Below are 15445 nucleotides of genomic sequence, written 5' to 3'. Positions count from 1 at the left end.
CCTTCAGGCCTGGATGGGCCTTCCAGTGGGAAGGCCCAGGCCATAAGATGAAGGCACATCCAGGCTGGCTGGGCCAGGGCACACAGCGCAAGAGGCAGGGCCAGACTTGGCCCCGCCTCCTGCATCACATGCCCTAGCCCCGCCTCCCACACCGTGCACCCTGGTCCTGCCTCCCGCACTGTTCGGGAGGCAGGGCCAGGGCACGTGGGACATGGCGAGGAGGCCCAGCCAACTTGGATGGGCCTTCCCACCGTGGTGGGAAAGCCCAGGCCCAAGGAGAAGAAGGCGGGGTGGCTCCATCCTCCCGGGGACTCAACTGCGCCCCCGGGACCATGGCGCCACAGGCAAATGCCTCCCTCCCCGGGCGGTTGGACCCCCTCTGTGAACAAATCCAGTCTTAAAGATGTACCAGGCTACAATCATTTAATGTCAATCATACTGGGCTGGGCTGGGCTGTGGCACAGCTGGTTAGTAGCCAGCTGCAATAAATCACTACTGACCAAGAGGTCATGAGATCAAAGCCTGGGTCGGGTTAAGCCCTGACCATTAATAGCCTAGCTCGCTGTTTACCTAAGCAGCCTGAAAGACAGTTGCATCTGTCAAGTAGGAAATTTAGGTACGCTTTATGCGGGAGGCTAATTTAACTAATTTACAGCACCATAAAATTGCCAGCATGGAAGGAATGAGGAAGTAATACCTTCAAGGACTCAGTGTCACAAGTGGACAGTGAAGCGGCAGCTCCCCCGTGGCCGGAATCAAGCATACCATCATGAAGCTAGAAGCTGGAAAATGTTAAATTGCCTCTGTGTGTGTCTATATGTCGTATATCTAATGGAATTGAATGTTTGCCATGTATATGTGCACTGTAATCCGTCCTGAGTCCCCTTCGGGGTGAGAAGGGCAGAATATAAATATTGTAAGTAAGTAAGTAAGTAAGTAAGTAAGTAAATAAATAGAAGAGAAACCTGAGCTTGACTCCGGGCCTACATTGCTCCTCCCAAGCTAGAAGATGGTTATCCTGTAAAAATAAAATATGATTTTTCATGAGGTTTAATCTAACTGAAGATGGATAGATGATTGGTAGGTAGATGACAGATAGATAATTAAATTACCTATGGCCAGCCCTGCCCAAGGACAATTGGAGCAGGATTGCATATACAATTCTTGACTTCTTAATATGTCTCCCTGCCTCACAGTAACTGCTACCTGAAACACTTCTAAAAGCAGAATCAATTTTCAGGCTTAAATACAAAGAAACAATAATAAAGTCAGACTGGTGGTTCATAAAAACATATTCATTGTTGATGACCTTCTTATCATTTGGTAATTTTTATATGAGGAACAATCAGAACAAATGTAAGGTATCGCGCTCTGCCTCTTGACAGTGAGCTCCCTTTTCCAGAAAATGAAATGTTCACGTCACCTCAGATATAATACTTTTCAAAGGGCCCAGTTTGCATATTCATTTGTGTGTGTCACCAACTGATGAATTGTCCAGATATCTGGTCTAAGAGATCATTTTTGTATTGTGTAATCCTGTTTGGGTTACTGCAATGCTCTCTACATGAGGCTGCTTTTGAAGATACAGTAGAGTCTCACTTATCCAACATAAACGGGCCAGCAGAATGATGGATAAGCGAATATGTTGGATAATAAGGAGAGATTACCAACTGGTTACTAACTGGAGCATCGTACAGGGAGCAAACAACTACCATGTTATGGCAGCTCCACTGGCTGTCAGTCTGCTTCCGGGTTAAATACAAAGTGCTAGTTATTACCCATAAAGCCCTAAATGGTTCAGGTCCAGACTATTTGACATCCCACATCCCTGTTTATAAATCTGTTCGGACTCAGCGATCATCGGAGGGGGTCCTCCTCTTTGTCCCACTCCTGTCTCAAGTGAGGCTGGTGGGGACGAGAGTGGGGGCCTTCTCCCTGGTTGACCTTTCCCTCTGGAACTCTATCTCAAACGAAATTAGAACAGCCCGCACACTCCTCCCCTTCAAGAAAGAGCTAAAAGCCCACCTCTGCTAACTTGCTTAAGGAGAGGAGGATGATTAACATCAATTACTCTTTTGTGGATGAAGCTGACAATGACTGTTTTATTGTAATTTATTGAAGAGCTATATTTTGCATGTATTGTCGAAGGCTTTCATGGCCAGAATCACAGGGTTGTTGTATGTCTTTCGGGCTGTGTGGCCATGTTCCAGAAGTATTCTCTCCTGACGTTTCGCCCACATCTATGGCAGGCATCCTCAGAGGTTGTGAGGTATGGATAAACTAGGTAAGGAAAGAAAAGAATATATATTTGTGGAGAGTCCAGGGTGTGGCAAGAGTCCTTTGTCACTGGGAAGCCAACATTAATGTTTCAGTTAATCACCCTAATTAGCATTGGAAAGGTTTTTTCTCTTGCCTGAGAACAAGCCATGAGAGTCAAGACAAAGATCCACCCAGAGGAAAGGTGTTCTTACCATGCATCAAGGGAACCACTGACTGCATAGGCAAACTGATGAAGAAACACAACCTACAAACTATCTACAGACCCACAAAGAAAATCCAACAAATGCTACAGTCAGCGAAGGACAAGAGGGATCCTCTCTGCTCTGCAGGAGTCTACTGGATACCATGCAGCTGTGGACAAGTCTACATAGGGACCACCAAACGCAGCGCCCAAACAAGAGTCAAAGAACATGAAAGGCACTGCAGACTAACTCAACCAGAGAAGTCAGCCATAGCAGAGCACTCGATGAACCAGCCTGAACACAGGATATTATTTGAGAACACAGAAATGCTGGACCACTCCAACAACTATCATGTCAGACTACACAGAGAAGCCATTGAAATCCACAAGCATGTGGACAACTTCAACAGAAAGGAAGAAACCATGAAAATGAACAAAATCTGGCTACCAGTATTTAAAAAAACTCTAAAATCAAAACAGTAGATGGGAACCAACACTCTGAGGGCAGAGGGCAGCCAATGACTGAACAAAGGATGCCCCCAGGCAAGACACAAAACCTTTCCAATGCTAATTAGGGTGATTAACTGAAACATTAATGCTGGCTTCCCAGTGACAAAGGACTCTTGCCACACCCTGGACTCTCCACAAATATATATTCTTTCCTTTCCTTACCTAGTTTATCCATACCTCACAACCTCTGAGCATACCTGCCATAGATGTGGGCAAAACGTCAGGAGAGAATACTTCTGGAACATGGCCACACAGCCCGAAAGACATACAACAACCCTATATTTTTGCATCTTATATAGTTTTCATTGTCTCACTGTATGTTCCTTGATGCTTCATAGTTTGACTCATTCTTTTAACCAATGTCTTTTATCTTGTTGTAAATATATATATATGTGTGTGTGTGTGTGTGTGTGTGTGTGTGTGTGTGTGTGTGTATGTATGTATGTACAGTGTTCCCTCACTTACCGTGGGGGTTAGGTTCCAGGACCACCCGCAATAAGTGAAAATCCATGAAGTAGGGTTACAATATTTATTTTAATATTTATACATTATTTTAGTAGCTATACACTATTTTAAGTCTTTATAAACAAATTGTGTGTTAATAAATTGCCTCCTTCTCCTCCTTGGGCTCCTTTTCTCTCCCTTTGGCTTCTCCTTCCTCCCTTCCTTAGGCTGTAAATTGTAATTTTTTATGATTTATAATAGTCTTTTAGAATTTGTTGAAAAACCACAAAACAGCAAATCCATGAAAAGTGAAAAGCAAAGTAGTGAGAGAACACTGTATTAATGTTTTTTATGGCATTGAAGGTTTCCCAATGTTATGTTTTTTGGTTAGAAGCTACTCTGAGTCCCTTCGGGGAGAGAGGGCCAGTTAAAAAGCTATTATTATTATTATTATTATTATTATTATTATTATTATTATTATTATTATTATTATTATTATATTTTATGACACAGCAAACAAGATAGACATGCTGGATTTCGTATCACAAAAGCACAAGTCGAACACTTCCCAAGTGTCTAGGACTGTGTGATGTATTTTCAGATGATGCGTGCAGATCCCAGTAGGGTGGCCTTTTGCAGTTGGCAGATCGTGATTTTGTCAATGTCTATTGTTTCCAAATGGCGGCTGAGATCTTTCGGCACGGCACCCAGTGTGCCCATCACCACCGGGACCACCTGCACTGGTTTCTGCCAGAATCTTTGAAGTTCAATCTTGAGGTCCTGATAGCGGCTGAGTTTTTCCTGTTGTTTTTTGTCAATGCGACTGTCACCTGGGATGGCGACATCAATGATCCAAACCTTTTTCTTTTCCACAACTGTGATGTCTGGTGTGTTGTTGTTGTTGTTGTTGTTGTTGTTGTTATTATTATTATTATTATTATTATTATTATTATTATTATTATTATTATTGGTGCTGGGAATAATAGTGTTGTGAAGCTATTTGCAAAATAAACATAAAAGCAAGAATCTTGAATTTAAAAAACCTGATGTCTATTCTTTTCTCTTCTTAGAGCTTTTCACTTTTGTGATTACAAAAGTAGATAACACCCACCAATGCCAGGGAAGATTCATTGATATTTATGGTATTTTAGGCTGAGCCTTCAATGCTTTACCTTTTTACCTAGAAGTAAGGTCAACAGGTTCTAATTCTGAGTAGATGTACATAAGATTATGCTGTTAAATTTTGACTACTGACATTAACACAGCATCTGTTGTAAGCCTTTGCAGAAAATATAGATCTTTATGAAGCTATTTAATCTAAAAACTATTCTGTCTTCAGCTACTGTATGCACTGGGACATATGATAAGTGAGTTGAGCAAGCAATTCACTACGAGATGGAAAATAAGAGATATTGGTCACTGTCCTACTTTCTTACTTTTAACATATTTCTTTGATGTCAAGAGGGTCTCTGGCAGCCAAAAAGGAGGTTAACAGATGCCCTCACTTCTCCAAAGAGAAGAAACGACCAAGATGCCAACATACCTAGCTGGGTAAATTTGCACAAACACTTCAAGTTATAAAAGGTGTGATAAAGGCACTCTAGAGGAGTCTGGCACTGGGATAGAGTGAAGAAAGATCATGCCAAAAAATTCCAGTTATGTTGATAGGAAAAAGAGCCAGATAGCATCTATAGTCCCAAAGAAATAAAATTAAGAACCAGCTTAAATCAAGGTAAAGGTTTCTAAACAGATTCAGTTATGACAAAGATTAGATTCGAAACTGAGAATAGTATTGCATCTCAGAGAACAAACTAAAGCCCCATTTACACTGGTCTGGATTTCCAGTCTGATCCAACATGAAAGAAACCGGATCAGGCCCAACAGAAGACCTCACAAGACCTTTCTCAGCTGAAAGAGGTGAAAAGGCGTCCCCACTACCCAGCAATACCAAAAATACTTTGGTGCCATTGGGTGGCTACCCTAAATTTCCCCCCATCTCCAGTGCTGCAGCAGTCCCTGGTCATGACCCAGCAGCTACTATGATCTCAGACATGGAAACAGGGCACTAAGAAAGGATGGGAAGAGGGGAAAAATCTCCCCTTCTCTCCACCCCTTTGCCAGTGCTCCCCATCATTTTGGCTCATGTCAGAACGAGTGATGGGGGAAGGTATGTGTTATGTCACAGTCAGGAACACGATAGGCAAGGGGTACATGGAACGGCCATTCTGTGTCTCTGGGTTACCCAGGCCTGGGAAATGCGGGATGGCAGTGATGGCAGTTGTGGCCACTTCTAACTGTCCTCCCTGCCCCTAAGTTGGGGAAAAGCCTTAATTCTGGGGCAGGATTTGTGCCACCCCTCAATTTTGGGATATCTTGAGACTAGGCTGAGTTAAGGTTGCCTTGTCCCGAGTTATCACAGATCAGCTCCATGTGCAGTGTAGTCACCAAAGGTACTGCAGGATATTATGTTGTTCTTGTTTACTATTATAATCCATGTCTATTATTTAAACAGGTTTTTGAAATAGAAAGCTTTTAAAGAATGGTCCAGCAGATGCTATATTTTTTTGCAATTCATTTACTTCAGTTTTAATATTTGCCTTTTATATATTTTAATTGAATTGTTCTTTTAAATTGTGAGCAGCTTTGAGTCTCAATTTTGGGGAGGATATGATGTTGTTTTTGATGAGGATGATGATGATTATATATGAGAAAAAGGAGGGCTGCAGCATCTTGTCCTTTGCCTCACCAACATTTCTTGGCATACCCTGTAATATTTCACCCATGAAAACCATGACACAAGTGGCAATTGCAGGCTGTGGTCCTAATAGAAAAAATGGTTAAGGAGAAAGAATGAACAGGCTAAAAAAGATTGCAGCAGTTTGCTTTTGCCAGAGAATAGGAAAGGCAAGATTCTGCCCTCTCATACCTCACTGAGTTAATGGCATGCAAATGACTTTGGTATACCTTATTTTATATTATTTATTGCATTTGTTTGCCAGTTTTCTCCTAGAGTGGAACCCAAGGTGGCTTGCTTGCAAACTCAGTTTGCAGCCACTGAATAGTTTAGAAAGGGGAACTGAGAGATGGAGACACAACCTAGAACATTTTATAAGTGAAGTGAAAAAGAGATAACCAGGATTATCCCTGCCAAAATGTAACCATTGCCTTGACCCAGTTCTGAAAATCAGTATGGAAAAATTCTGAAAACACTATCATTTTTTTTTTACTGGAGGCTTTGGTTTATGTGTATGGTGGAAAACTAGGGTGCAATTCTCCCACTTCTTGGTGAAAAATAACCTGCCTCACTCAGCTATGGATTTGTGCTTCCCCATTGATTGCAAGCTTCTACAATAGGAGTCCCACCCTACACCCCAAACAATCAGGATTTTTTCTGGTTAGATATCCATGGCAAGACTAAACCATTAACAAGATTTAACTGATTATTTAAATGAGAGGAAATAAAGAAAAGATTATGATCACATCTCTGAGCACAAAAGGAAATGTGGAGCCAAAGAATGAGAAGTGGAATGACATATTTCATGAATAATGCTGATAAAATATTTTACAGTATTAGCTAACTTAATTGTTTCCCCCTCCCTTTTAAAGTGCAATCTGTATGACCTTAGGAGTCAGATAAGGCAGTTAGACAAAATGTCTGCAAGGAATGCTGTGAATTTTCATCATTAACCCGGCTTCAATACATCTCCTAATCAGGCAGGCAGACACCCCAAACTAGAAGGTTGGCTGGTGGGAGTTCACAGTGAAACCAGAAATATATTTGTTTAATTTGTCCTCGGATATTAGCTATGCAGCCTCATAAAACCAGGCAGGAAAAGGAGTCCCTACAAAGTGACTAAGGCATTTGAAGGGTAATAACTCAAGTTCTTGGGCCTCTAAGACAAAATAGGTCAGTAGTGTTGCTCGGAGACTTACATAAGGTGGAAAGCAGAAAACCACAGAAAAGAAAGCCGACTTTCTGGAAATGCCAAGCAATTCAAGTTTGTGAGTGGCTAGAAAGAACAAACTCGTGTGGCCTACTATTTGAACGACGCCAGGCCTGAAAGTCAATTATCTTTTTATTTAAAAAGCATTACAAAATCATTATTCTTACTGGGTTTCAGTCCCGGGGAAGGACATTTTGTTGGCTGGTTAAGGATTAATTAAAATCCTGAATCACATGACTGTGTGTGCAGGCTAATCTGGCAGGCTGGATGAGAAAGCATTTACAGGCAATTGCAATCCTATGACAACTTACCTGAAAGGAAACCAAATGGGATTTGGATGTGTGAAGACCCAAACCTGAATAATTCACTCCATGTGATTGAGAGTATTGAGTGCTTGACTCTTGAATATAGTCCAAGCATAGGAATTCTGAGTTAAGGATGCCATCTTTCTCTTTTTTTTCTGAAAAGATCCTTATCATTAACACATCTGCAGCAGGAGTGTACCATATGGTTCTTTATTTTTTGGAAGTAGCTATATCTATCAAATACGGCCATGGCAAGATAGTTGAGAATGTAGTTACAGTTGTGTGAGGCTTTTTAAAAGTAATTTCACAAACGTTGCAAGTTTCTTTATATTCAGAATGGAAAGAAAATGATTGCTGGTATTACATATCAATTACTCAGCTATATCAGCATAATGACATAACATCTGTGTAAATATCACCTGCTAGAAAAGGCGACCTTGAGAGCCAGCAGCCTGATTGGGTGAAGTCAGCTCATTCAGTTACCCATCTTATTCAAGGAAAGTGAATTCTCAATCAGAAGCTGAATGGACCTCCTTTGTCCAATCTGAACGTTGGTTTGTAACATGGCATAGGCTGGCATTTACTTAATTGTACAGTAAGACTAAATAGTTTTACTGAAACAAAGCAGTTACCTCTCTGTAACTGTATGTTACAAATCTATAATTGCAATAACCAATGGAATCTGAATTCTTTTTAAAAAATCTAAATATGGGAAAAACGGAAACAGATAAGATTTTCCCATTTCTAAAAAGTCATCAGATGGTCAAATACAGAAAAGACCAAGGCCCCTTGCACTTTTAATTATTACACAGGAAAAAAAATCTTCCATGAAGCTTTTCATGCAGGCTATAACTGTTAAAATTCTCTCTTCTACAAGTACACAACCAGCAAAGGCACAGAAGCCATATCCTTTTGTTGCACCAAAAGCCACCTCAAATGAGTTCAGTTAGTTACAACAGCATTATGAGAATGAAAGCAAAGTGTGATAATGAAATACAGTTCTGTTTATGATCTGTATCTTATATATTACTGCTGCAGAGCTAAAGTTAACACAATTATAATACCACAAAGAAAAAATGTACACACACACACACACATTGTTTGATGTTATAAAACAATAGAAGCTTAAAGTTCAAAGAGCAGTCTATAATACCTACGTCTGTTATAGGATCTATTATTTTACTGGAAAACAATAGAAGTTTAAAGTCAGTTTATAAAATCTAACTGTATTATAGGATCCTTATTCTAAAACAATAAATGTTTAAATTAAATACAGGGTATAAAATCTAGATTTATTAGGAAATGAAGTTTAAATTAAAGACAGATTATGAAACCAACATTTATTATAAAGTATTTATTATAAAGCTGTACAAGGCTAAATTAAAAAGAGCGTCTCTAAACTTATTGGTCCCTTCTTTTTAAAATATTGTTTTATAGTAAGAAGAGTTTCAATAAAAGTGTAGTGTTTCAACATGCATGAACAGTGTTTCAATGTTCAGGCATGTCATGGGGATGGCTTTGTGGCAATAGTTTCTGCCTCAATATACACATGGTGGCCTGAACTCTCTTGTTAGTCCAAACAAATCTGCTTTGTTTACATGTTGACTCACTCAACATTCAAATAAATTTGTCTATTTTTTTTTATCGTGTCAGAAGTGAATTGAGAATATACTGCAAGTCGCTTCTGGTGTGAGAGAATCAGCTGTCTACAGAGATGTTGCCCAGGAGATGCCAGATGTGTTACCATCCTGTGGGAGGCTTCTCTCATGTCTCCACATGGGAAGCTGGGGCTAACAGATGGGAGTCACCCTGTCTCATGGATTTGAACCACCGACCTTCAGATTTTCAGGTCAGGAGTTCAGCCCACACAAGGGTTTAAACCATTGCACCACTGCAGCTCCTACTATTTTTGATGAAAACGAATAGGATTTAGATCATTCATTTTAATGTCTGCAGAGAGCCTCCCTCTTTGATCTGATCAGGTTAAGCATTTCACTCCCAAACAGCTCTTATCATTTAGAACAGTGGTTCTCAACCCGTTGGTCCCCAGATGTTTTGACCTCCAGCTCCCAGAAATCCTAACAGCTGATAAACTGGCTGGGATTTCTGGGAGTCGTAGGCCAAAACAAACAGGGACCCAGAGGTTGAGAACCACTGATTTAGAAGTTCCTCTTAATATTTAGGTGTCACATCATGAGAGAATTAAGATGTGTTTTCCATGGGGTAAGTTTGAAAAGTATTTGAGTAGAAGATACAGACCATTTCCAGGGGCCTGTTATATGGATCAAGTATCAAATTATACCTCACTGATAAGAAAAGCCATGTGATCAACAGGAAAGGTGAGGTGTAAATTTGCATATTCTACTTTATGCATGAATTGAAAGGAGAAATCATTGCTAAAACTTAATAAAACATACTCCACCATAGCAATGAAGACTGACCAGTGAGCTAAATCCTTACTCTAGATCAGAGTTTCTCAAACTGTGCTCCTTCAGATGTTTTGGACTTCAGCTCCCACAATTCCTAACAGATGAGAATCTGGCTGGGAATTCTGGCAGCTAAAGTCCAAAACACCTGGAGGAGCACAGTTTGAGAAACTCTGATCTAGATTGTCCAGTTTCTTGTTCTCTCTTTCTAAAGTTCTAAATTTAAAGTGCATTACAAATTTGTAATGTCAACCCATTTAGTTGAGAATTGCTTCAAAGAGAATATGCTCTGTCAGGCATCCAAATTGAAGGTTGCCCTCTGTAACTTAGAGCATATGACCAATTCACAGATTAATCTAAATGCCTCACTGACTGAGTTTGCATTAACTCCAGGTTATAAGCACAATTTAAATACCTAGTCCATTTAGTTGAGATAGTAGATGCCTAAAGCACTGGCTTCTGAGGCAGGAATCTATCAACCTGTATGGTGTACCTTTAGTGTGTCCCAATACAATGGGAAGTGATGCCAGTCCTACCTTTAGGGCAAAACACAATAGGGGACTGGCTAGCTAGATACAGTAACACAACCCTTCAAGGAATTTCACTGGTAATCCATACACGTTCAGTCTGAACTCAAAATGTTGGCAATGACCTTCAAATTCCTAAATATTTCATAAGTACAAAGGTCTGCTTTGCTCAAGGTCACCCACTGAGCTTCACAGCCAAGTGAGATCTCCAGTCCTGGTCTCCAGAGTCATAGTCTAATGTTCAAAAATTACTCCATGCTGGCTCCCTTCACAAGAGGGTCAGATAGAAAGTTCATACATGAAAGGTGAGGCTGCTTTGTTGTTCAGAGATTTGGGGTCATGAAAGGGCAGCAAATTGTTAATCATTTAATTTGATATTATCACACGAATTCAAGTTGGTTCTCCTCACTTGATATGGGGAAAGGTGCATGAAGGACTGTCTGCCTGCATTTACCAAGTCTTAAGGTCCTGCTGACCAAAATCTGAGGGAAGTGCTGTCCATCCCCAGATGGGGAAATGACTCCCAGGGTGAATTATGTTGGAGGAAGATACCTGTTTGTGTATGGGAGACGGCTTTGAAACAGAGATGGGTAAATGTGGTGGGTCCAAGGGACACTTGTATGCCCCAGAATCTTCTGGGTCACATGAACTACTGAAACATAAAATTACCAAAGTGACCAGGTGTACATTTTTCAAAAATAGGTATTTTTGAAATGTTAAAGAGTAAGGTACATTATCTGTGGTACTGATAGCCATGATTTCATTTATTCCCACCCAACACAATGTGTCCTATGTATTGTCAAAGACTTTCATGACCAGAATCACTGGAATGTTGTGTAGTTTCCAGGCTGTATGGCCAAGTTCTAGCAGAATTTTCTCTTAATGTTTCACTCGCATCTGGTTGGCACCTTCAAATCCTCTGAAGTTGCCAACCACAGATATAGGTGAAACATCAGGAGAATGTGTCCTCTCTATGCATATTCTAGGTTCTCCAGCACACCTGTATGGTATCCTTTGGCCAGAAGTCCTTCATTTCAATAGGTTTTCCTTTTATCCTCTGTTTCATGTATCGTCACAAAGTCCAGGAATGTATTGCCCATGGACATAGAGGTCATACTGTATGTAAAAATAACTTCATATGCAAAGATATAAAAATAACTTTACTTGACTAATTTGTGAGTTTTGTTTTGTTTTCAATTGACCTAAAGCTTTCTTGAATTATGCAGCTTCTTGGAAATATGCATTGTTTAAGCTTGAAGAAAATCATAATTTTTCAACAGATACTTGTCCCTATTGCACTAAAATGACCAAGAATAGCTTCATTATTTCATAGGAATGGGAGCCATCCCCCCAGTGGAGAAAAGACACTTTGAATTGTGAATTCCCAGCATGATTTGGTCTTCTGAATCTCTGCCTTCTCCCAACCACCCCTGAAAGCCCGCCAGGTTCTCACAGGCCAAAATGTAAAGCAGGGCTGTACTCTAGTGAGTAAATGATGCAATTACGCCCACTTGTCACAAGGCATGGCTTTCACAAGCCAGAACGCAGGGACTCTTTCCAGGAGGTGTGTCATGCTGACAAGCCATTGGGCCAATCACAGAGCAGAAAGATCATCACATTTATACGTACTTGTCCCATAAAGAAAGGAAACTGCTTCAGGCAACTACGACTGAAAGAGAGAGAGAGAGAGAGAGAGAGAGAGAGAGAGAGAGAGAGAGAATGAGAAAGTGAGAGAGTTAGCTGACAAAGAGAATTCTAAACTTGCAACTTTGTTTAAAGGAGATAGTGAGCTTGCTCCTTGAATCAAATAGATCCAGCCTTTCCTACTGGAAATCCTGCTTTGTTCTCTTTTTCATCCTCTCAAAACTTTGTATTCTGGGAGTTCTTAATATTTGATCATTGCTGGAAACCCCCTTCCTCCAATGACTGTCAATCATACCTACAGCCCCGGGTTCGTTCTTTTCTTTTTGCAAGCTGAACCTTGGCATCAAGCAACCAACCATATCATTTTTAACATTTGCAAAGAAACCACACATTTATTTGATGCTCATTGGTACTTCAAAGCCTTAAAGCAGGGTGAACACTTATTCCTAAAAGCCTATGTTTGCTTTGTGTCTTGAAGTCATTTCCAACCTATGGCAACCATAAAGTGAACTTTTCATGAGGATTCCTCAGCAAGATTTGTTCAGAAGGAGTTTGTCATTGCTTTCTTCTGACTGGGAGCACAACTTGCCCAAGGTCATCCACCAGTTTCCATGATTGAGCAAGAATTGAAAGCCTGGTCTCCCATAATCCTATTCCAATACCCAAACCATTATTGGGGAGGGGGTGACTATTCACCATTTAAATATATTACCTTTTTTTTAAAAAAAAAACCCACTTCTAACAAAAACAAAAATGGACCCCTGACTTTATCTTGTTCTTTTGCTTTCATGGTTTAGCAATTCTGGCAATCCTAATAACCTGTAAAGAGTCCTAGGACAGAAACATGTCCCCTGGACCCATTGGTTGACCACCCACCTTAGACTCAGATAACAAATAATATGATATATGTATCTTGGGTCAGTCACATATCTATAACCTAATGATGATTTCAGTATCAAATGAATCTCATTTTTATTCTCTGGTGCACTGAGTAAATATTTACCTATGCCATCCACCAGCTGTTCCTGCCAGGATATCATCTCCATTAGTTGGCTGCATTTCAGAGGGCAAGGGAACTGGGTTGACCTTTAACAGAGAGCAAATGGTCAAAATTGTGAGGTGCCGAGACAGTCAAAAAGAAGCAGGATAAACGTTTACTTTACTCATGAGAAGGAGGGAAGAAGGTGACAGTGTATGAGTAGGAGTAATATTACAGTACTTTCGTCTCCTTTTCCCCAATATTGAGACTCAAGGTGACTTGTGTGTTTGTGTGTGCATGTGTCTTCAATTTGCCTATTGACTTATGGAAACCAAATAAATTTCATAGTGTTTTTTAGGCAAGGGATACTCAATGGTAATTTTGCCAGTTCCTTCCTGTGAAGTGCAGCTGACAGTACCTAGTACATATGTAGAATGTTAAAAGCAGTACATATTAAAAACATATGCAAACTTAAGTAAAGGCATATAACATTATCTTGAAAATGTCTGTTTTTATTGTTGTTTTTATTGTTGTTTTTATTGTTTTTATTGTTATTTTAAAGCTAAGTGTATTGTTTTAATCTATTTCTGTAAACCGCTCCGAGCCAAACTGGGAGTAGCGGTATACAAGGTTAATAAATAAATAAATAAATAAATAAATAAAACAAATAATATATAGAATAAAAATTATTTTTGCAATCATTAAAAAACAAAAATAAAAAATAAGATAAGACCATGATTAAAAGCCAATTGCCAAAATCTGGAAGCAGCCAATAGTAAGACCACTTTACTTGTATCCAGCAAAACATACCTGGTAGGACTGAGAAAGGAACATCTTCCAGAGATCTTAAAGGCTAACTGGGTTCAAAAACATTTTCACAACAGATGGGATTACTAAAAAAAAAACAAGTGTATCTTTTCATACCTCCATCACAACCATATTCTTATCCTGTCATTTGATACTCATTGGTCAATCTCTAACTTTACCATATTCCTACCTACTGCAGTGCTTTGAGGTCTGAAGGTGGGTTGGGACCATGGCAGTTGTTTACATTCTGAAAAAAGCATAATGGTTAGCTTGCTAGTAAACAGAGGTTTTGCAGTGTGCTGTAGCTGATTTCCCGGTTAGCTCAGATTCAGAAAGTAAAGGAAAGAAAAAAGAGAAAAAGTTTGCTGAGATCTTTGAAGGGGACTGTTTTGGTTGAGGATCATCGGGTTCATCTTACATCAAAGCCCCATCTACTATCATATAATGCAGTTTCAATTTGCATTATATGGTCAGTGTAGACACATATAATACAACTCAATGCTATTAAACTGCATTATGAGTCTACACTGACCATATTATGCTATTTCAAAATGCATTATATGACAGTGTAGATTTAGCCAATAACATTGTACCATACCTGCAACTGATCTGACACACAGGACTTTATGGTGAGTCTCTCTTCCAACAAAAAGTAGTGATTGTAAAGTTACTGTTACCATCTGCTCCATAGTACCTGCCCTTGAGTAGAGATCTTAAGCCAATAGATACTGATCCACTGAGAGTTTCCAGGAAAGTGAAAAAAACTGTTGTGACCAATGGGTGCAAATACAGTATCAGACCATGGCATATTGCTGGTCTTCTACATCAGATAGCCTGAGAAGTACTGGGCTGAAAGAATGATCCTGTTAACTCCAACAATTTTCCTCATATGTGGTACTTTTTACAGAAAGTTGCATTTTCTGCACAGAGTACACTTTTTTCATGTTTGGGCGCTGTGTTTGGTGGTCCCTATGTAGACTACATAGGGACCACCAAACGCAGCATCCAAACACGAGTCAAAGAACATGAAAAGCTCTGCAGACTAACTCAGCCAGAGAAATCAGCCATAGCAGAGCACCTGATGAACCAACCTGGACACAGTATATTATTTGAGAACACAAAAATGCTCAACCACTCCAACAACTATCATGTCAGACTACACAGAGAAGCCATTGAAATTCACAAGTATGTGGACAACTTCAACAGAAAGGAGGAAACCATGAAAATGAACAAAATCTGGCTACCAGTATTAAAAAAAACTCAAAAATCAGAACAGTAAATAAGAAGCAACACTCTGAGATATGGGAACTAGGGGCAGCTAACAAAGAATGCCCCCAGGCAGAAAGTAGCCAGTAGATGAAGCCATTCAATGCAAATTAGGGTGATTAACTGCAACAT

At 39.9% G+C, this 15445-nt stretch overlaps 1 long non-coding RNA gene across 1 annotated transcript in view; it reads right to left on the bottom strand.

Moving 5' to 3' along the window:
• Nucleotides 1–812: 812 nt before the first annotated feature.
• The window catches only part of LOC134297114 (uncharacterized), a 143154-nt gene continuing 128521 nt past the window's right edge, over nucleotides 813–15445 (bottom strand). Inside the window, exons 3-5 of the long non-coding RNA XR_010003867.1 lie at nucleotides 13265–13347; nucleotides 12247–12286; nucleotides 813–1018 (exon numbers count right to left, since the gene is read on the bottom strand). This is a non-coding gene — a long non-coding RNA (uncharacterized LOC134297114). The remainder of the gene's footprint in view (nucleotides 1019–12246; nucleotides 12287–13264; nucleotides 13348–15445) is intronic.

This window comes from Anolis carolinensis, chromosome 1, assembly GCF_035594765.1.
Source record: "Anolis carolinensis isolate JA03-04 chromosome 1, rAnoCar3.1.pri, whole genome shotgun sequence".
Lineage (NCBI taxonomy): Eukaryota > Metazoa > Chordata > Lepidosauria > Squamata > Dactyloidae > Anolis > Anolis carolinensis.
Note: the sequence above shows the minus strand (reverse complement) of the source record. Positions and strands in the feature narration are given on the sequence as shown.